This window comes from Haemaphysalis longicornis, unplaced genomic scaffold (assembly GCF_048455015.1).
Source record: "Haemaphysalis longicornis isolate Haplotype H1 unplaced genomic scaffold, Haemaphysalis longicornis Haplotype H1 scaffold_10, whole genome shotgun sequence".
Classification (NCBI taxonomy): Eukaryota; Metazoa; Arthropoda; class Arachnida; order Ixodida; family Ixodidae; genus Haemaphysalis; species Haemaphysalis longicornis.
The window spans coordinates 45,973,073-45,995,894 of NW_027526204.1; the positions used below are offsets into that span (position 1 = coordinate 45,973,073).

The following is a 22,822-nucleotide window of genomic DNA, read 5'->3' on the forward strand; positions in this document are numbered from 1 at the left end:
AAGGCATTTGCAGGACGCTGTTGTAACTAAACATCAAGTTGTTATTCCTCGAAATACATCGCTACATGAGTCTGCAAGAGGCAAAGCTTGGAAAGAATTTAGAAGAAAGCAGTAATTCTGCTTATTGTTATTATCGTAGCTAGTTAGGCCCCACTTGCCTAAGGAACTTCACGAAGAAGACTCTGAGTTTGTCCGGACAACAGCTGACAGTATGTCTGGTGAAACACCGCGCTTTTATAGCGCGAAGCACTGATGGTTTTATCTGTTTTTTCAAATTCCGATGACGGCAATTTACCATGATTCACACAAAAGGTTTTATTTTCATTTTGAAGAATACGTATGTCACGGCTGTTTTCAAGTATGTTGGAGGCAAAACAGCGTAATTGGAAATGCCAGTACAAAATGACATCGCATTTCGGAAAAGTTTTTTTCATTTCAAGTACTTAGATCGTGTGTCCGTTGTTCCCAAAAAAGCAAGCTTGTTTGCAACGTCGCAGAACAGACTCAATTATCCGAAACAATTTCAAACTGTCCTTGTGTGACCTGTTGTGCGTAATTGGACCATCCTTTTGGTGCGGTACAAAAATTTCTGCTCCAGGTCAGACCTGACAGAGCAATAAGGACGTACAACGTATCAAGTTTGCTATTTCTGCCGTCATATGATCACAAGGGACGTCGCGAAGAACTACCTGACCAACAAAAAAGTAGTAGCCAAGAACCATTTTACCACACAGTCCCGAATTTTGTTAAAAGTCCATATCAGAGGCAGATAGTGCATAGGGCTTTAACGTTTTCATAATCAGGCTACGTTTTCTTTGTATTTGGTCCACACTACTGCATTGCCGTAAACTTGCCTGCAGTCCATGTGGTTCACAATCGACGACACTAATGGAGAAATGGAACAGTGAGGACCTCTTGCGTGAAGTAGAAATTTAAAAAAATCAGAACAATTTTGAGCTTTATCTTATGTAAACTGAGTCAGTCACAGTCCAAATCATCACGGTTTTTACCATGTCGGAATGGTCGGATTCACAACGCGGGGGACACAGGATCGATTCCGAGAAGGGGTGTTTGATGGCGTGCGTGATGAGCGTCTGTGAAAACCCACCACCATCATGTGTCCCCTCGTTGTGTAAAGTTGTCCTTCTTCGAGTGTGTTTTCCCTTACGGTCGCCATCAGTGTGGTCATAAAGGTTCGCTTTAATAAAACCAGTGTAAAAGCAAGCAGCCCTTTAGAGTATCCCTAATGTGCAGATTTCACGTGCGTTGCCTATCGAAGGCGAGGGTTCATTACAAGGATTAGCAAACATGAAAGTGTTTTGCACTAGGTTCCTTCCACTTAGCAAATTGTCGTACCCATGGCATGAGTGTTGTCGGTATGAATTGGTGGCATTATAATTTAGGGTAAATTCCATTTGAACCAAACTCTGACCAAACAGTTCCGTTTCGAGGGATAAAGAAGTAAAAGTGTCCTGCCGAAGCAAACTAAAACCGCACATTTGATAAAGGACATTCCCAGAACCTAGGGATTTTCACATAATTAGGGTTGCATACCGGACTAAGCAAAAAAAAGCACGGAGAAGGCACGAATCTCCCTGAATCACCGAATAGGAGAAAACAAGGTTTTATTTTATGAGGAACGCTTCCGTACTCCTGCCAACACATTCAGAGAACGCAAGAATAAGGTTGCAAAGTCGAGGTCCTCTCGGGATATTTTTTGTAGGTTTTCTGTTGCGTGTTACCGAATCTGCACTGAAGTTGAAGCTTTTACAATTTGTCATTGAGCTTTTTAACCTCTGTGTCACTTCAATGTATCACTTCAAAGCGCGATCTTCTAGTGCCTCCAAATATTTGCAGAATACCGCACTTTTTAAAAGCTGCCATCCACCCGTCAACTGCTCCCGTTACGTAATAAAAAAGCCGAAAAAAACTTGACAGGCTTATTCGAATCACTGGATCCACACTCTTGCTGTCTATTTTCGGGCAATAACTATGTAAAATCTATACTCTAGCTATTGTGAATGATACAGTTATTCTGTCCATTTTGACTTATGTTTCGGGGCCGAAATTGTGTCAGAATAAAATTTAAGGTAGACCTGTTTATACACACAGCTCCTGTTTACAGCCATCCATGGGTCTTAGTCATTAAGTGTTTTGGTTCTGAAATGCACAGGAGAAAACTAACTCTGTCATAAGATGTTTACAGAATAGTCTCACTAGTTTTATTAGGGATGAAAAAATAAATGTCAGAGGTTGAACTCTACCATGAGGTACAATTATTTTATATTAGAGTGCAAAAGACGTGAAAATGGCAGTAATTGTAACGGTGATTAGCTGAACAGGAAACCAAATTAACGATTGAGAACCAAATTACTGAGAACCAAGCAATTGAGAACCAGATTGAGAAACGATTGAGAACCAAATTAAACGTTTACGACTGCTTATACTTTTCTTTCCAGAAGAAATCACCCCATGCACGACATTGTTTCCATAACGATGATCATAACAGGCAATCTCAGTATCAATGTTCCTCATCATGTAGCAGGTTCCCACATTCCGTCGACTTTAATAATTCGCCTTAAATTGACTCGTGCAGATGGTCTGCCAACGTAAAACTATTAACATTGCATGTACACAATCGGTTTAAAAATTGCGATCACAGTGAAATAAAGCCAGCTGTTGGGTTATTCATAAAGTAATTCAATCTGCTCACAAAATCCAATGAGAACAATTTACGCGGCAAATGAACGTTTGCGTGCATGCATCTGTTTATATGATCTGCTCCATAAATGCACCCTTTGCAATTTTTTTCGCAGGAATAGGTCAGATGCACACAAGGACACTGTTGATTATAAGTACCCCCGTCCTTTCCTGGCACCCCAAAAAGCAATAAAAAGATTGCCTGCCTTACTTTTTGTATGACGTGCATTTGGGATATTTCTTATTAATCTGGTATTTAAGTTGGGAAGCATTGCATCTTGGAATATACAGGCTACCTAACTTTGGCCTCCAAGGAAGCGAGAGAATGGTCTTTGTTTTGAGGCAGACAGTTATGCCGGCATTTACAAAATACTACACATTTCTTTGCGAAGTATTAGGGCTGTAGGCAAAAAGGCCGGGAAATGGTAGGACACGAAGAAAAAGAATAACTGGCGTGGCTTTCCATGCATGACGGACCATTTTTTTTAAGTGCGTCGCAGATCCCACAATTTCGAATTGTGACCAACGTCCTCGAATAAGAAAACAAAATAAAGGAAATACACAAGCGGTATAGTATGGAGCAGTGCTGCTTCGAGCCCCTCGCGTGTGCAAATCGGGGTGAGGAGGCGGTGAAGAAACCTGTCTCTCCACAGAAATTGAGTTTAGGGAATAATTGGAGGACCTTGTTTTTGGGAATTACAAAATGAGGAGTTCCACAAAGGACAAAAGTAGGACTTCCACATATTTGTTCGCAAGCGACAGGTTTAGGTCAACATGTATGTTGGTTTTCTATCCCTAAAATATTCTCCAAATTTTTCAGACGTTCTTTAACCGCTTGTGGCGTGTTTCTAAGTCACGTTTCCGTTCCAGTGCAATATTTGCGTTCATTGTATATGCTACTATGAGCAGTATCCATCTAGACAAGGGTTCGGGACAGTTCATCGAACCACATTTTATCGCAGGCTATTTTATTTGGATGCATGGCCGTTTTTTCGAAGCCTTCAGGTCGAACGTTTTGTCTAATCGGCGGGCCCGTTGTACTGAAAAGTGGGCAGAGGCGATCGGTGCAACAAAGTGTTTGAATTTTTGCGATCCTCTTGCGTGTACGTTCATACCATATGGTCGTTTCCTTCCTTCCACCATCCTACTGGTGAAAACATTTTGCAAATGGTACCTCAGTGATAACACACCTGGCGTCTTCGTAGCACGGTTTGGTTAAGCAAACCGACAAGATCAACGAATATCAATTACCCAGAAGCAAACGATCCACCGCTTTTATTAAAACGAAATAAGTGACGTAAAAATGGTGCTAGATGGGTGAAACTGGACAGATAGAACACACAAGGAGCTGTAAGTCCTTTAGGTTATCACATATCGATCTTGGGAGATCTTTTAGTGGCATTTGTATCTGTTAACGGCATTTTTGCACGGCATTCAGGCAAATGCGCCTTAGCTGTCATTAGAACAAAATGTGAATCTTTGAACGGCATTTATTTAACATAATTTTGGAACGGCATCATTGATTCGTATTCAGGCCAATTCAGCTTTAATGTAGCGCAACAATCGCCTTTTTTGTGCTTTGGCTGATTTTGGGTTCGTAGCAGGGGTTCTATCTAGCCTTCAGTCGCTAGATGTTCTTGCTTATGACGGCTTAGGAAACGAATGAAACCGGGGTAAACGTGACCAAGAAATTTCCAAGAACAAGAAGGTCGGTGCTACCACTTTCCCTACCACTTAGAAACAGACGCATGGCCCGTCTTCCAAGAACTTTGTTGGGTTACTTCCCTGTTTCGCTTTTCTGTCTTGGGTTGTTGAACCCGTATCTATAATCTTGTTCGAACACGACACCCTACTTGCCCACTCTGGCTTGCATTCTTTGTTGAGCTTTGCTAGATGTAGGGACCAAAGTACAAAAAAAAAAAAAAAAACTAAATAAACCTGTGCCTAGCTTCTCTCTTTCGAATCGAGAAAAAAAAACACGTGGACATTCATTTTGTGCACCTGTGACAAACTGGCCCATGACGAATGATCCTATGTGACCAAACGGCATATTACGAACCGGCCTATGACGAATGATCCTATGTGACCAAACGGCCTATTACGAACCGGCCTATGACGAAACGGCATGTGACGAACGGGCCGTATCCCGCTCCCAAGAGCAGTAGGGCCGGCAGTTTCGACAGGAATGAGTGTACATTGGTATACAAAGAGCGGGGAAAACAAATTAACAAGGTAATTTTCCCCTCCCTCGTGGCAACCAGTTGAACCGCACCGACATTCTTCGAAAAAAAGCTCCAAAACCCAATCAACAAACAAACCTCGTGTTGACCCATTCGGCCTCTTCTCCGAAAGTTGCATCCATACTAAGGAAACATCACAATATCCTTGCTCAAAGTGAACGCCTAAAGAGAATATTCCCCGAGCCGCCACGTGTTGTTTATAGACGCAGCAAAAATTTGGGCGACGTTGTCACTAAATCCAGCATCAGCCGACCACAGACTACTGGTTGCATGCCCTGTAACAAACCACGGTGTAAGGTATGCCCACAAATGACCACCACACAGCGCGCCGCCAGCACAGCTTCAGACTATTATGTTAATGTAAAAGGGAACTTTAACTGTGATTCCGCCAACGTCGTATACCTGCTGAAATGCACCCTCTGCGGCAAACAATACATCGGCCAGACTGAAACACCCTTTCGTTTGAGGTTTAACAATCACCGCTCTCATGCAAAAACCTGCCCTTCTTTGCCTCTGTCAAAGCATGTTAACACTCCTGGTCATTCTTTTGAACAACTGAAGGCCACAATTAATGAATCTAGTTTTAAGACGCATCACGATCGCGAGGTTCGTGAGTCCTACCTTATCTATAAGTTTAAATCAGCGTCGTTTGGCATAAATGAAAGTCATGGGAAATTAACGTGTCTTTCCTCCGATTAAAATGTCGGCTACATTTCTCAGGCTAGTATTATGCCTGTTCATTTCTTTCCCTCAATAATACGCTCTCATTAGTTTGCGAGCTCCCGTAATTGGGTATAGTTTCGTGCTAGCACGACGTTTTTTAGCAAAATGGCTTCACTGAACCTAATTTGATGACAAGTCTGGACATTGTGTTCTGGGTAGAAGGCTGCAGTACCATTTTTAGCTTTGTTATTTTCACCTTGTAATTAATTTGTGAACGCGAGCGTGTGTGATTGCTTTCGTGTCCTCTTTCTTTTTTGTATTGTTGTTTTCTAATATTCGTTGCTGACCGCCTCGGCATTCCCTGAACTGGCACCATGCGCCGCCCAGATGAATACCACCTGCTGCCGCGTCATACGCGTGCACCTGCCTGTTTTCTTTCTTTTCATGACGTGTTTCACCTTGACCTTTTTTCTCTTTTTTTCTTTTTTTCTTTTTTTTCATACCAATGTACACTCATTTCGAGTCGAAACTACCTGTCCTACTGCTTTTTGGCGTGACCTTTGCCTCCCCCCAACGGAAGCCACGTGTCTCATGTTTCAATGACCTTACCCGGGTTCTTAGAACGGGTGTGTAAGGGCAGATCTTCATCCTTTGTGTGCATTTGCATATCTTCTTTTCCTTGTTCCGCCTGACTAATCTTTTTGCCCATGTCAAACACGTGCATGGGCATATCTTATTTTGACCCCTCTTTCACCACCGTTGCCACGAGGGAGGGGAAAATTACCTTGTTAATTTGTTTTCCCCGCTCTTTGTATACCAATGTAACACTCATTCCTGTCGAAACTGCCTGCCCTACTGCTCTTGGGCGCGACCCTTGCCTCCCACCAACATAAGCCACGTGTTTCTTGTTTCAAAGACTTTACCTGGATTCCTAGAACGGGTGTATATCTTCTTTGGAACGTCTCTGTTCCGCGTGACTAATCTTTTCGCCCATGTCAAACACGTGCATGGGCATATCTTGTTTTGACCCCTCTTTGACCCCCGTTGCCACGGGGGAGGAAAATTGCCTTGTTATTTATTTATTTACTTATTTTGTTTTTCTCTGTGTTTGGTTCTTCTCTCTCTTTTTTTCCCATGTTCGTACCGCGTGACTGTGTGTTCTTATTATCCTTTTTATAATTTATTTTCCCGCTCTCTCGTCATTCTTTTGCTACCCACCAACCATGAACCATTTGTACAAACTCTCCCTCCTCTCACCTTGCCCTCGCCCTTGCTACATTTTTCTGTATATTGTGAGCACCAGGGATGTGCATTGAGACTGTTCCCCGTGAACCTGGCATCATCATCATTCATTCTGGTCACCAAGGGGTATGCTCCTCAATCACTCACAGCTAGCCGCCCATCGGGATTATCATCTGCGGATAATCATCATCGTGGGTTCGGCTTCCTCGGAACGGTCGGAGTCAGCAGCTAATAAACGCGGCCTCGAGGAACAACCCGTCTCTCTCAAGTGGCGGAGGGTGCTTTTCGTCCCGCTGTCTACCTCTCGCAGTCGCACCACTGGAGCTCCGTTCAGGTCGGAGGTTGCTTCTGCCCACCACCCCCATGCAGCACGAGAGCAGCCAGTCGGGCAGCACCGCTGCGGCCCCGGTCCAGCCAGTTTTTGCCCTCACCGGCCGTGAGCGCGAACCTCCGTTTTTCTCTGGTCTCCGCGGTGACGATGTTGAAGACTGGCTTGATCAGTTCAACCGGGTAAGCGCATTCAACCGATGGGACGACAGATTCAAACTTCAGATCGTCTCATTTTCTCTGATCGAAGCGGCGAAGACCTGGTTCCGCAATAATGAGAAAGACATGTCTGATTGGGCCTACTTTGTCTCAGAGCTGCGTCGTATTTTTGGGACGTCCTCGAGCCGGTCGGGTGAAGCCAAAAGGCAACTGGCGGTCCGTGTCCAGCTCCCGAACGAGGCGTACGCGTCGTACATCGAAGATGTCATCGCACTGTGCCGTCGGGCTGACAGTAACATGTCCGAAACAGACCAAGTGCAGCACATCATGAAAGGGATCGCCCCTTTCGCCTTTAATGCTCTGGTGGTTCAAAACCCTACCGCCATTGCGGATGTACGCACGATCTGCCAGCGTTTGGACCACCTGCAGTCTATTCGCCTGCAACATGATTGTACGCGTTCTTGCTCCCTTCCGGATTCAGAGCTCCGTACTCTAATCCGAACAATCATACGAGAGGAGCTACAGCAGCGTGACACTACCTGCTCCCAGAACACTCCCGTACAAGCCCGTTGGCTGCGTGACTTAATAAAAGAGGAGCTAGCGTGCATGACCGACGTTCCACAGCCTTGTTGTCCTGCTCCTACGCACGTCCATTCGTACTCCGAAGCTGTTACGAGACCATCCCAGCCCATGGAGCGAATTCCCCCTCCTACTACTCATGGCCACTTGACGGCTATTTCTGCGCCTTCGCCGTCGCCCCCTCCATTCCCAGCGTGGCGACCACCGCGTCCAGCAAGCGAGCGGCCAGTGTGTTATTACTGTGGCATCAGAGGGCACATTTCGCGGTTTTGTCGGCGACGCCAGCTGGACGAACGCCGGGGCTACGCACCGTATGAGCGCGACGCCTACTTTGGATACGCCCCTCGTCAGCGCCTGTACTCGCCACCTCCGCGCCAGCCTTCGCCCGTTTATGACGCCAGAAGCTTCCCTCGCGATTCCCGCCCGACACGACGTCGTTCCCCTTCACCCTTCAGTCGTGCTCTGTCGCCTCTCCGTCCTGTCTCCAACTCAAATGTCCCCAACCAACACCAGGAAAACTAGACGATGCAGTTATTGGAGGGAAAACTGCATTTTGTGGACTGACTACAACTCCTCCCGAACTTCCGTGTAACCTGTTATCTGTTCTCGTTGAAGGAATTGAAGTGGAAGCGTTAGTGGATACTGGAGCTAGTATTTCTGTGATTGCTGCTGATCTGTGTTCCCGTCTGCGAAAGGTCAAGACTCCGTATGGCGGTCCCTATTTACATGGCGCAAATAATCAGGACATCAGGCCCTCCGCTTATTGTACCGTGCGCGTATTAATTGGAGAACTCCGCCATTCTATTCAATGTGCTGTTCTTTCACCATGTGCTCACCAGCTTATCCTCGGATGGGACTTTCTTTCCTCTGCCTTTGCCGTTATTTCCTGCCGTGAACCCGCCATCAGTATTGACGACACTGAAAATTCCAGTTGCCTAGATTCGCCACAGCACACACTCAAGCTGAAATGTGATCATGTTTTGGAAGCTGGTTGTGAGGGAATTCTGTCGGTCTCCTCGGACGAAATTAACGCTGGTGATGTTGTGGTGGTGCCCTCTACCCGGTTCTTACACCAGGGAATCGCCATCCCAACCTGCCTTGTTCGGTTTGCGCGCGGGGGTGCGGTGCTTGCTGCACTGAACACTACGAATGAGGCGATATTACTGGCCGAAGGAACCACTATAGCTTCAGTTGCCGACCATGCCCCTGCGTCAGTAGTTTCCGGTGACGTGCCCCTTCCAGTCAGAACTTATTTGGCCCGCTCGGTAATAATTCAGCTCTTGCGTGCACTATCAGTCAAGACCTGACGCCTAATCAGAGAAAGTCATTAGTGGACGTCCTAACGAAGCATTAAGCGTCTTTCGACGCACACTCATGTAGCCTCTCACAAACATCTGCAGCAGAGCACAGAATTAAAACGGATGGTTCAGCCGTGATCCGCCGCAGGCCATATCGCGTCTCCTCGTCTGAACGGAAAATCATCGAAGACAACGTCGCTGACATGCTCAAGCGCAATATTATTCGGCCGTCGACTAGCTCCTGGTCTTCCCCAGTGGTACTCGTCGAGAAGAAAGACGGTTCTGTACGGTTCTGCGTCGACTACAGGGCACTCAATAAGATCACGCAGAAAGACGTCTACCCTATGCCCCGCATAGACGATGCCTTAGATTGTCTACAGGGGGCCGAGTACTTCTCTAGTCTGGACCTTCGATCGGGGTACTGGCAAATCCCGATGCATGAAGCTGACAAAGAAAAAACCGCATTTACCACCCCCGATGGTCTTTATGAATTTAATGTAATGCCATTTGGACTATGCAATGCCCCGGCTACATTCGAACGGATGATGGACACTGTGCTTCGTGGCCTAAAATGAAAAACTTGCTTATGCTATCTGGACGATGTTGTTATCGTTTCGTCCACATTTTCACAGCACCTTGAGCGCCTTGACGAGGTACTTACTTGCCTGTCCAACGCGGGACTTCAACTTAACACAAAAAAATGCCATTTTGCGAGCAAGAGTATAAAGGTGCTGGGACACGTCGTCTCCAGAGATGGAATACGCCCGGATCCGGGCAAAACAGCTGCCGTTATTAATTTCCCTCGACCCCTTCAACAAAAAGATCTGCGAAGCTTCCTTGGCCTGGCATCATATTTTCGGCGTTTTATACGCAACTTTGCCACCCTTGCGTCTCCCCTGCATCAGCTCTTGCGCGCCAACGTGCCCTTTATATGGACGGATGATGCCAAGCCGCATTTGAAGCTCTGAAAGATTCACTTACCTCTGACCCCGTCCTGTGTCATTTTGACGACTCAGCGCCTACTATATTACACACTGATGCCAGTGGGTGTGGCATTGGTTCCGTTCTTCTCCAGCGCGATGCTCAGCTTCGAGAAAGAGTCATAGCGTATGCCAGTCGTTCACTGACGCCCGCTGAGAAGAATTACACCATCACGGAACAGGAATGCCTCGCTGTCGTCTGGTCTATACAAAAGTTTCGCCCGTACCTCTATGGTCGTCATTTCACCATCGTTACGGATCACCATGCCCTCTGTTGGCTATCCACGATAAAAAACTTATCTGGGCGCCTCGGCCGATGGATACTGCGTTTGCAGCAGTTTGACTTCACGGTTACATTCAAGTCCGGCAAAAAGCATTCGGATGCGGATGCCCTTTCGCGATGCCCGTTATCCTCCCCGTCGCAAGCTGCGTCTTCCGGGCCACGGCCGCCACGTTTACCCATGGCACCCCTCAACCATGCTGCAGTAGAGACGGCCACCGAGCTGCCTTCGCTTCAGCGGGCCGATACATACTGCCGAACTTCAATGGACCGCCTGAGTGGCTTGGCGCGACCACCCAATAGCCGGCTGCGACGCCAACTGAACAACTTTCGGGTTATTGATGGCGTGCTCTACCGCGCCAATCATCATCCTTCCGGTCATAAATGGGTGCCTGTCGTTCCTCGTCAGCTCCACCTTCGCATACTCGAGGCTTTTCACGATGACGCAACAGCTGGGCACCTTGGCTTCCAGAAGACTTATGACCGTGTTCGGAGTCGATTTTTCTGGCCAGGCCTCTCCACGAGCGTCGCCAAGTACGTCGCCTCTTGCGCGTTGTGTCAACAGCGCAAGCGACAAACGACACCTCCTGCCGGATTTCTGCAGCCGGTTCCTTGCCCTTCTGTTCCATTCGACACAGTAGGCATAGACCTGTACGGGCCGTTACCTGTAACATCGACTGGATGCCGCTGGATCGTGACTGCTGTCGATCATTTGACCAGGTACGCAGAGACCGCTCCTTTACAGTCCGGGTGTGCTCACGAAGTCGCCGACTTCCTCCTGCGCAACATCATCCTGCGACATGGAGCACCTCGAGTTTTGCTCAGTGACCGCGGCAAGACGTTTCTTTCACAAATTGTTGCAGAAGTTCTTCGCGCTGCCAATACCATCCACAAAACTTGTTCTAGCTACCATCCGCAGACGAATGGACTTACTGAACGGTTCCACCGCACGCTCTCTGATATGATCTCCATGTACGTCAGCCCCGACCCCCGAAATTGGGACATCATTCTTCCCTTCGTTACATTTGCCTATAATACCGCTGTCCAGCGCACCACCGGTTACTCGCCCTTCTTTCTCGTTTTCGGCCGCCTCCCCTCTTTTGCGCTCGACACCGTTTTTTTCTCTGCCCCAGTCTCCGCTACTTCGCCACTTCATGAACAGTTCATCGATCGGATCGCCCATTATCGACGTATGGCGAAAGAAAACACAGATGCGAGCCAGCAAGAACGAAAGGGCAGATATGACGACACCCATCGCTCCGTTAAGTTCTCGAAAGGTGAAGAGGTCCTGCTTTGGACACCTGTTAGAAAACCGGGGCTTTGCGAGAAGTTCCTGCACCGGTACATTGGTCCGTACGTCGTCATCGACCAGACTTCTCCAGTCAATTATCGCGTGTCACCAGTTAACCCTTCTTCAGACCGTCGCTGTCGTGGGACAGAGATAGTGCATGTCTCCCGCTTGAAACCGTTCAACCGTCGCCAAACGTAACCTTCTGCGGGCAGGCGCCCGCTTTCAGCCGCGGGGGGAAAAGTGTGAGCACCAGGGATGTGCATTGAGACTGTTCCCCGTGAACCTGGCATCATCATCATTCATTCTGGTCACCAAGGGGTATGCTCCTCAATCACTCACAGCTAGCCACCCATCGGGATTATCATCTGCGGATAATCATCATCGTGGGTTCGGCCTCCTCGGAACGGTCGGAGTCAGCAGCTAATAAACGCGGCCTCAAGGAACAACCCGTCTCTCTCAATATATATAGCTCTGAAACGAACTTATTTTGTACTCTGAAGAAAGGGAATCCTCTCCCTGAAACGTCAGTAAACTTTTAGTTGTATGTTCAATGTCCTTCTCGTGTGTCTCTGTCTCTACTAACCTAATTTTTTCGCGCTCTGTGTGAGTTTTTGATTCCAGACTCTCTCTCTCTCTCTCTCTCTCTCTCTCTCTATATATATATATATATATATATATATATATATATATATATATATATATATATATATATATATATATATATATATATATATATATATATATATATATATATCTATATATATATATATATATATATATATATATATTTATATATATATATATATATATATATATATATATATATATATATATATATATATATATATATATATGTATATATATATAGCGCCGCTATCATCTTCTTCAGCGCCACCATCATCATCAGCAGATTGACCAGCTGGCACGGAACACACTCGGCACCCGGCACACCTCTGGAACGGCACCCTCGTTCTACCCGCCTCGTCCTGTCTATGGCACAGCCAACTCAACCCCAATAAACGTGGGCTTGGCCGCACCACCGCATCGGCCGCCTACACATATATCTTTGCTGAAACGTAGGCCACAATCGTGCTTTTACCTTGTTCGAAGTTTTTCTGCTCTTGTGTTCTCTACCATCTTCAAAGTTCTACTACTCCCTATATATATATATATATATATATATATATATATATATATATATATATATATATATTACCACTTTCTTTTCGACTCAAGAAATTCGTCATCTCTTTCTATGACCCCCACAACCTCCCCTTTGCTTTCCGAGGTTTTCTTGACTGCCACCCCTTATTTTCTGTCTTATTTCACGGAGGCCCTCATTTCCCATTTTCTGATTCGCTACATGCTTAGCGAGGGCCTCTGTTCTGGCAGTCTTGGTGCCAAAGGGAGCTTAAGAGGGTTCAACGCTGGTCGGCCACTCTCGACATGTCGTAGACACTCCAGTCACGGCCCGGGGGTTAAAAAGAAGGTCCCCTTCACTCCGAGTAGTCCGAGTGGCGCTGGCTACCACCCCCAAGTGCAGGAAACAAAAATACCTTAACATAAATACCCGAGAAAGCGCTGGGGAAACGCCCCGCCGGTAGCGTAGTGGTTATCGCACCAGACCGGTATTCTGGAGGTCGTGGGTTCGGATCCCACCCGGCGGGCATTTTTTCACCACTTTCATTTCGACTAAAAAAAATCTTCATCTCTTTCTATGACCAACCACAACCTCCCCTTTGCTTTCCGAGGTTTTCTTGACTGCCAACCCTTATTTTCTGTCTTATTTCACAGAGCCCCTCATTTCCCATTTTCTGATTCGCTATATATATATATATATATATATATATATATATATATATATATATATATATATATATATATATATATACAGAAAGAAATGTCGGCAGTCTACAACGCCAAAGAAGGCATAGGGGAATGGTTGGACTATTTTTTACCGTTAGTGAAATAATATTTCTTTTATATTAATTCAAGCGAGAAAGAAAGAAAGAAAGAAAAACACGCGCCCAGAGTGGGGACCGACCCACGCCTTTCGAGATATATATATATATATATATATATATATATATATATATATATATATATATATATATATATATATATATATATATATATATATATATATATATATATATATATAGAGAGAGAGAGAGAGAGAGAGAGTGGTAGAGAGCGAGAAAGCGATGTTTATACATGATATGAGCTACGCTCTGGGCAAACAATTCCTTGTCCGGGATTTGTTCACTACAACTGGCTGTTCTTCCTCGGTTCACCACAACGTATTAGCAAAGGAGTCATTGATAAGTATCACCAGGCGTTCGCCTTTAAAACGCGTAAACAGACTTACATGCGCCATAGAATTTTGGTATAGGTGTTGTTGTTTTATCGGGCACAAATTGTGCTTTCGGGCCTAAACACGCATTGCCGTTGTGAAGGTCATTTTGTTTAATAAAAATATGACAATTGAAATAACAGAGTTTAGGTGAAGTAAATAAAAATTTATACCCGTTATCTGGGCCCGTGGTATTGCACTGGAAACGCATTTTTGTGTACCGTGGCAACAAAAGGAACCGGACACACACCTTAGAAACACGCCACAAGCGGTTAAAGAAGCTCTGAAAAATTTAAAATTTGCGGAATATTTAGACAGAGAAAACGAACATACCGGTTATCCTAAACCCGTCGCTTGCAAAAAAAAAAAATACTTTGTGAAAGTCGTAATTTTGTAATGTTCAAAAACAAGGTCCTCCAATGATTCCCTAAACTCAATTTCTGTGTGGAGACAGGTTCCTTCACCGCTTTCTTACCCCAATTTCCACATGTGAGGGGATCCGGCTTGTGTATTTTTTTAGTTTGGTTTCGTATTCGGAGGATTTTGGTCACTATTCGGAATAGTGAGATCTGCGACGCACTTAAAAAAAATGGTCCGTCAAGCACTTAAAGCCACGCCAGTAATTCGTTGTCTTCGTGTCCGACTATTTCTCGGCCTTTTTTGCATAGATTCCTAATCCTTGCAAAGAACAATGTAGGCTATTGTAAACGCGGGCAAAACTCTCTGCCTTTAAAATAAAGAGCATTCTCTCTCTTTCTTGGGGGCAAAGTTAGGTAGCCTGTATATTTCAAGATACAACGCTTCCCAACTTAAGTACCAGATTTATAAGAAATATCCCAAGTGCACATCAAACAAAAAGTAAAGCAGGCAATCTTTTTATTGCTTTTTGAGGAGCCGGGAAAGGACGGGGGTACATATATTCAAAAATGTCCTTGTGGGCATATGACTTATTCCTGCGAAAAAAATTGCATAGGGTGCATTTATGGAGCAGATCATATAAACAGATGCATGCACACAAACGTTCATTTGCCGGGTAAATTGTTCTAATAAAATTTTGTGAGCAGATTGAATTACTTTACAAATAACCCCAAAAGTTGGCTTTATTTTGCTGTGATCGCAATTTTGAAACCGATCGTGTACATACAATGACAATGGTTCAACGTTGGCAGACCGTTTCCACGAGTCAATTTTAGGCGAATTATTAAAGATTACCGAATGTGGGAACCTGCTACATGATGAGTTACATCGATACTGCCTGTTATGATCCCCGTTATGAGAACAATGTCGTGTACCGGGAGATGTCTTCTGAGAAGAAAAAGTATAAGTGGTCGTAAACGTTTTATTTGGTGCTCAATCGTTTGTCTGAGTTACATCGCTGTTCAGCTAAACACTGTTACAATTACTGCCGCTTTCACGTCTTTTGCACTTTCGTATAAAATAATTCTACTCCATGGTAGAGTTCACCCTCTGACGTTTATTTGTGCATCCATAATAAAACTAGTCAGACTATTCTGTAAAAATCCAATGAGACAGTTAGTTTTCTCCTGTGCATTTCAGATCCTAAAAACATAATGCTTAATACCCAGGGCTGTAAACAGGAGCGGGGTGTATAAACACGTTTAACTTAAATTTTTCTGATACAATTTCGTCCTTAAAATATGTGTCAAAAAGGGACGGAATAACTGTATCATTCACAATAGCTGGAGTATACGGTTTCGCATATTAATTGCCCGTAAATAGAAAGCAAGAGTGTGGAGTCAGTAACTCATATGAACCTTTCAAGTTTTTTTCCGGCTTTTGTATTACGTAACGGCAGCAGTTGACGGGTGGAGGGCAGCTTTTAAGGAGTGCCATATTCTGCAAATATTTGGTAGGCACTGGAAGATCGCGCTTTCAATCCTGCATACATTGAAGTTACTCAGGGGCTAAAAAGCTCAATGACAGATTGCAAAAGCTACAGCTTCAGTTCGATCTGGTTACACGCAAAAGTAGCCCAAATAGGACCTCGACTTTGCAACCTTATTCTTGCTTTCTCTGAATGTGTTGACAGGAGTACGGAAGCGTTTTTCATAAAATAAAACCTTGTTTTCAACTATTCGGTGATTCAGGGAGATTCGTGCATTCTCCGTGCCTTTTTTTTTCCTAGTCCGGTTTACAACCCTATTGATTTAAAAATCACTTGATTCTGGGGATGTCTGTTATCAAATGAGGGGTTTTGGATTTGCTTCGGCAGGACACCTTTACTTCTTTATCCTTGAAAAGAAAACTGTTTGGTCAGAGTTTGGTTTAAATGAAATCTACCCTAAACAGTAATGCTACCAATTCATTCTGACAACTCTCATGCCATGCTGTCCTATGACTAAGACAATTTGTCAAGTGTAAGGAGCGCAGGGCAAAACACTTTGCAGTTTGCATTTCAGTAGTCCTTGTTATGAACCGGCGGCTTCGATAGGCAACGGACATGCAATCTGCACTTTAGGGATACTCTAAAGGGCTGCTTAAGTTTACACTGGTTTTATTAAAGCGAACCTTTCTTTGCCTCACTGATGGCGACCGTAAGTGAAAACACACTCGAAGAAGGACAACTTTACACAACGAGGGGACACATGATGGTGGTGGGTTTTCACAGACGCTCATCACGCACGCCATCAAACACCCCTTCTCGGAATCGATCCTGTGTCCCCCGCGTTGTGAATCCGACCATTCCGACATGGTAAAAACCGTGATGATTTGGACTGTGACTTTGACTCAGTTTACATAAGATAAAGCTCAAAATTGTTCTGATTTTTTAAAATTTCTACTTCGCGCAAGAGGTCCTCACTGTTCCATTTCTCCATTAGTGTCGTCGATTGTGAACCACATGGACTGCAGGCAAGTTTACGGCAATGCAGTAGAGTGGACCAAATACAAAGAAAAGGTAGCCTGATTATGAAAACGTTAAAGCCCTATGCACCATCTGCCTCTGATATGGACTTTTAACAAAATTCGGCACTGTGTGGTAAAATGGTTCTTGGCGACTACTTTTTTGTTGGTCAGGTAGTTCTTCGCGACGTCCCTTGTGATCATATGACGGCAGAAAAAGCAAAATTGATACGTTGTACGTCTTTATTGCTCTGTCGGGTCTGACCTGGAGCAGAAATTTTTGTACCGCACCAAAAGGATGGTCCAATTACGCACAACAGGTCACACAAGGACAGTTTGAAATTGTTTCGGATAATTGAGTCTGTTCTGCGACGTTGCAAACAAGCTTGCTTTTTTGGGAACAACGGACACACGATCTAAGTACTTGAAATGAAAAAAACTTTTCCGAAAAGCGATGTCATTTTGTACTGGCATTTCCAATTACGCTGTTTCGCCTCCAACATACTTGAAAACAGCCGTGACATACGTATTCTTCAAAATGAAAATAAAACCTTTTGTGTGAATCATGGTAAATTGCCGTCATGGGAAGTTGAAAAAACAGATAAAACCATCACTGGTTCGCGCTATAAAAGCGCGGTGTTTCACCAGGCTTACTGTCAGCTATTGCCCGGACAAACTCAGAGTCTCCTTCGTGAAGTTCCTTAGGCAAGTGGGGCCTAACTAGCTACGATAATAACAATAAGCAGAATTACTGCTTTCTTCTAAATTCTTTCCAAGCTTCGCCTCTTGCAGATTCATGTAGCGATGTATTTCGAGGAATAACAACTTGATGTTTAGTTACAACAGCGTCCCGCAAATGCCTTTCATTTGGACTATTTACAACTGTGATTGCAGGAAATTGAAATTTACTGAGAAGCCGTTTGCAATACTGTTTAATGTTTGCACTTACTTAACTATTTAAATAACGCAACGAACATGTGAAATATCCCAATTAAAAAGGGTGCGCTTGCCTTTTAGTGAAAGGAAACATTTTTGCTCATGGGAAATTATATAACCCTAGGTTTGAACTGCTGTCTTCAAACAAACCATATTTATAAGGAGTCGTTTATTGATGTGCGTTGTTATATTATTTATGTTTTCATAGCATTTTTTTAGCTGCACTTCCTTTTATTACACTAAAGGTTTGCACTGGAAATTTTAAAAATCCCAAGTCTATTGTTTTTAACCATCAAGGAAAATTCTGTTTTTATTTCAGAAACAAATTCCACCATGTTCCGTCTTTTTGGGCTCCAACTTCTGGTTGTGCTTGTAGTCATCTTAGGTAAATATGCAGTTTTTTACTCCAATTTCTAGGTGTTACAGAGCATTGTCAGGCCCGACAGAATTCGTAAAGCTTCTTTTAACTCTGCTGCTAGGATCCCGAAGGGTGTTTGGAAGTTCTTACCAGTTGAATTATTATGCCTGCGAAAAAGACTCTTAAAAATGCAGAGTAAATCAAAAACGCGTATTTGTTCCATTTAACAGTATTCAGTAAACAGTAAAAACAGTATTCAGAAAACGCTATGGGTCCAAAAGCGTCGCTACGTAATTTCAGTATCAGCGAATCACATCTCTTTAGTAGCTTGTCAGAGGAGTGCGAGTGAGACAATATTCCCTAAATAACAGCAGAGGAGGATTTTATTGAGCAGCTCCTCAGAATCCAAGGTTGTGTCTCGCTTTGCTGTCGGCGTCGTTGTAACCCAGGGAATAAATAGGACACCAAAGATAGACAAGGTACACCGAGCACAAAAGCGAAGGAGGAAAGTATGGCGAAAATGTGACGGGGGCGGTACGCCCAGGCCGCGCAAGACGTGTTCGGTGGGTGGGTTTTCACATCGCTGTCGGCCTCGTTGTAAGGGGGTGAGTGAAGAGAACGCCAAAGAAAGAAGCGAGCAAGAAAGCGGAGGCAAGTTTGGCGAAAGTGTGACCGGAAGGGCGGTATGCTGAGACCGTGCGAGACGTTCTCGGCGGCGGCCACGCGCAGCAGAATAACGCCATCATAGCCCGTGCCTTCCTGCTGACAACGCGATTGCTTCCCGAGACGAAGCAGATATGCGCAGTCTCCAAGAAAAAGACCGTGGTTCACGTTGGGCTCGACGTTTGCAGGAGGTAACGTAACCGTCACGCAATTTTTCTTCGGCAAACTCTAACACTCTGCAGAAATAGGACCAAAGGGACTCCGAGGATAACTCAGCACTTACTTTGGGTTCTGCAAGAAAAAGCAATATTTTTCGTTTGAACATCTTTCCGTGTCATTTTCACAAGGGATGTCAACGCAGCAGCCAATGTGGATGGGCGAATTGGCCTTGAATATCGGAAGGCAGTCCTCACTTTCACTTACCAATTCCTAATGGGTATCTGAGTATTTTGGTGGGTAAGTTGAGGTCGAAGCCAAACTACAACTCGTCAGCAAGCAGATAAGTTCTGACAGCAACAATTGTCGGCTGTGGCCAGTACCTTGGAGCGCGTATAGAACAACTGTTCTTGTCGCAGCCAAATGGGAATTGGTTAATCGGCAGTGAGCTTGTAATGGTAGCTATCATTGCCTCTGTCCAGTCTGCCTGAGCGGCCATGCTGTTAGGCCTGTGTTCGCATCTAGCATCAAGTAACTTAACCTTAAGTTTAACGACAGGCCAAGCCACCATCAAACTCACTACACGTCGGCTGCGTGTACCGGTTGACCACGGTAGACCTTGAAGCGAATATGATTCACTTTGACGCCTGACATACCCAACGGGAACGGCAAGCAGATGCACACCCTCATTCGCAGGCATAGGCTACTTAGGTCTCGCAAGTCCGCGATTGCAGCCAAGAGAACCTGAATTGCAGCAGGTAACGTAATATACCAGGCAAAATGACTACCGTAGTCACGCCGACGACCCAAACGGAAGGTTTTTGCAGAACGGGCAATTCAAGGCTGTCGCTTCAAAACTGCCTTTTTTGTTTCTTTTACCTCTATTGCAGCCATGATCACCGCCCCGGTTGCTGCCCTGGGAGGTGGAGTCGGTGGCACCGGCGGAATAGGCTTCCGTGCAGAAGACGCCATGGCCCGCGCCGAAGAGACTGCATCGCAGTAACAGAAACCGCTTGGTGCGCTGCTGAAACAATAGCTACACTGGTGATAGAGAAACCATGAAGCTGATGGGATAATAAATGGCTGCGCCTACTGAACGTGCACGAACTGTTTTTCATCCCCATTTGGCTATCTCTGATGTCCTAACTGGTGATGGTGGTGAATTGCTTGGTTGATGGTGCGTTATATCGTCATGAAGTTCTCCCTCTGTGTTAACTGTGGATGTCCAAGGATATTTTTTAAACAGGATGCAGGCTACATTACACTGGCAGTTGTGGTTCACGCAATCGTACCTTACTCACAAGTCATAGTTATCGCCGCCACAGAGTAGCTCATATCCCGAGTGCTGGTGTATAAGTGTTCAGTAAAATGTTTCATGTACTCTGATAACGCAGTGAAGCGGCGTGTTCTGCAAACTGCCGTGTCACACGTCTTGTGAAATATATTCGTAGCTAATCAGTTGTCCGACGCAGCTGGCTCCCCCTTTTGCACCTTTCCACGCGACGACTGCTGCAAGAGAACAACGGTATTTCCAACCCAGGCAATCGAAATGTCTTAGTGTGAAGGTAGTTACAAGTATTATGTTTTTACGCAGTTTGAGAGGGAGAGACAAAAGTGCATTGAGCTAGTTTTGGTGGGGTGGTTCTTCATTTCAGGTAACCATGTGCCGTGCCTGCTCGACAGGCCCTCTCGGCCAGCAGAAGTTGATCTTGAGGGAGGGAGCAGTTTGATGGCATCAAAAAAACTGTCCGAAAATATCTCGAGAAATATTTGTTTAAGATGGCTTTCATAAACATTTCCTTCTTGCGGAGCAGCTATCGTAGCGAACAGACAATACAATTGTCATTATGACAGCTTTTGACCTTGCCGGGCTTACCAAAATACCGCTTTTAGGGTGCATGGCATCTGTAAGGTCTCATTTCTGACACTGCCGTACCATTTCTGCAATATGTGCGCACTAGCTCGGCCACTAGGTTAAACGCACGCGACGTGCGAGTCGCTCCGCGGTCAATGGGAGAGGGCGTCTCTGCAGGGTTGCGGTACGGTTGCGGTACGGTTGCAGCCATTGGTTTTTGCGAGGGCACCACCGTTCCAAAAATCTGGAAGCGGAAATCGAGAGACAGTCTACGAAGTATTGGGAATACAACAAACTGTTTGGTTTTATTCAAGGAAAGATAAGGAACACAAACAAAAAAAAAACGCGACTATGCAAAGAAAAAAGACAGACGAGAAGCTGGTGGAACAAAGAAATCGAGGAATCTGATACACAAAGACAGCAAGCATTGAGAGAGCACGGGGAGGCCAAGTAAGTTGGAGTAAAAGGAGAATAAATAACTGTAGAATGGAATTGGTCCCCCCTAAAGCAGCTAGAAGTACAATAATTTGTACAGCAAAAACGCAGACGAGAAAGTGATCGAGGGGTTTCGAACATGCGAGCAAAGCACAAAGTCGCGCCGAGAGAGTTTTGGAACCATGTAAAAGAACTAACGAAAAAGACCGAAGTACAACGTCACGTCATAAGCGGAGAAGGTGAGGTACTAGAAGTGAAACAGGCGGTATTTCCCATTCGCTCAACGATAGCAGAGAAGTTCCGAAGAACGGACAGTGTACTACAGCATTCGGAGAGCGGGTAAACTGAATTGCCCACAGATATATAGAGAGCTAAAGTGGGAGGAACTGACCTGGAAATAAGCCGAATAAAATGCCCGTACCAATACGGCGACAGGGTCGGATGAAATTCCTATACGGCTGGTGAGCCTACTTGGCCCAAAATGGAAAGCACAATTGATTCGCGCAAATAAAAGAGTAATAAAAACGAAGCAAGTACCAGACGATTCGCGTAAGAGCAGGATGAAACTGATATATATATATAAGTACAGCTGACAGGGCTGATGCCAACTCATACAGGCCTATTGGTGTTACCTCGGTGGCATACAGGCTGGCAATGCAAGCCATAAAAGCGGAACTATAAGCGTGGATAGATGGGAATGGCACACTAGGAGAACTACAAAATGGCTTCAGACGAGACAGGCGCTGAGAGGACAATGTATTTGTCCTAACCCAATGCATATAGGTGTCAGTGGATCAAAAGTGACAACTATGGATAGCATTTCTGGATATAAAGGGAGCCTACGACAGTTTAAGTAGCGAACTTCTATGGATACTACTAGAGCGCGAGCTAATAGGCCATGACATCATGCAGCTGCTGCAGGGAATTCACAATGAGAATGATGTGAAAATTACCTGGGAAGACTACAAGCCCTTCAAACCGGCAGTTAGAAATAAAGGTTTAAAGCAGGGTTGTTCTCTGTTGCCATTGCTGTTCGTGCTGTACATTGCAAAACTAGAAAGAAAGCTTGGAGACAGTAAAATAGGTTTCAACCTTGCTTAGCCGCAAGGGACCTGGAGTGGAACAACATATTCCGGTACTGATATATGCAGATGACATAGCACTACTAGCAGATAGCAAACAGTGTCTGCTACAGCTCACAGATATATGCTGAGAAGAAGCCACTGAACTGGGGTGAGAGTTAAGCACAGCACAGTCTGGAGTTATGGTTTTAAATTACGACGCCTGTGACGAATCGGTATTCGTTCAAACAAGCACCAATACCGTGGGTAACAAAATCGAAATAGCTGAGCGTATGGATAAACAAAGGTTAGGCCAATCTAAAAACTCGTGAGGCACGTTTAAGACTAAAACGAAAAATCAATGCCTCTATCAAGAAGCGCACA

General features: G+C 45.0%; 2 long non-coding RNA genes across 3 annotated transcripts in view; one reads left to right on the top strand and one right to left on the bottom strand.

Annotated features, from left to right (window-relative positions):
- The window catches only part of LOC144158447 (uncharacterized), a 107,395-nt gene that overhangs the window by 2,326 nt on the left and 82,247 nt on the right, over positions 1–22,822 (bottom strand). The window contains exon 1 of one of the 2 annotated variants that reach the window (XR_013320069.1): positions 159–279. The exons of the other annotated variant lie outside the window; for it this stretch is intronic. This is a non-coding gene — a long non-coding RNA (uncharacterized LOC144158447). Of the gene's footprint in view, positions 1–158; positions 280–22,822 lie in introns of those variants that run through there. 2 annotated transcript variants of the gene reach the window in all.
- On the top strand, positions 17,597–20,184 carry LOC144158443 (uncharacterized). The gene is made up of 3 exons (XR_013320065.1): positions 17,597–17,679; positions 18,230–18,295; positions 19,978–20,184. It is a non-coding gene; the product is annotated as an uncharacterized LOC144158443 (long non-coding RNA).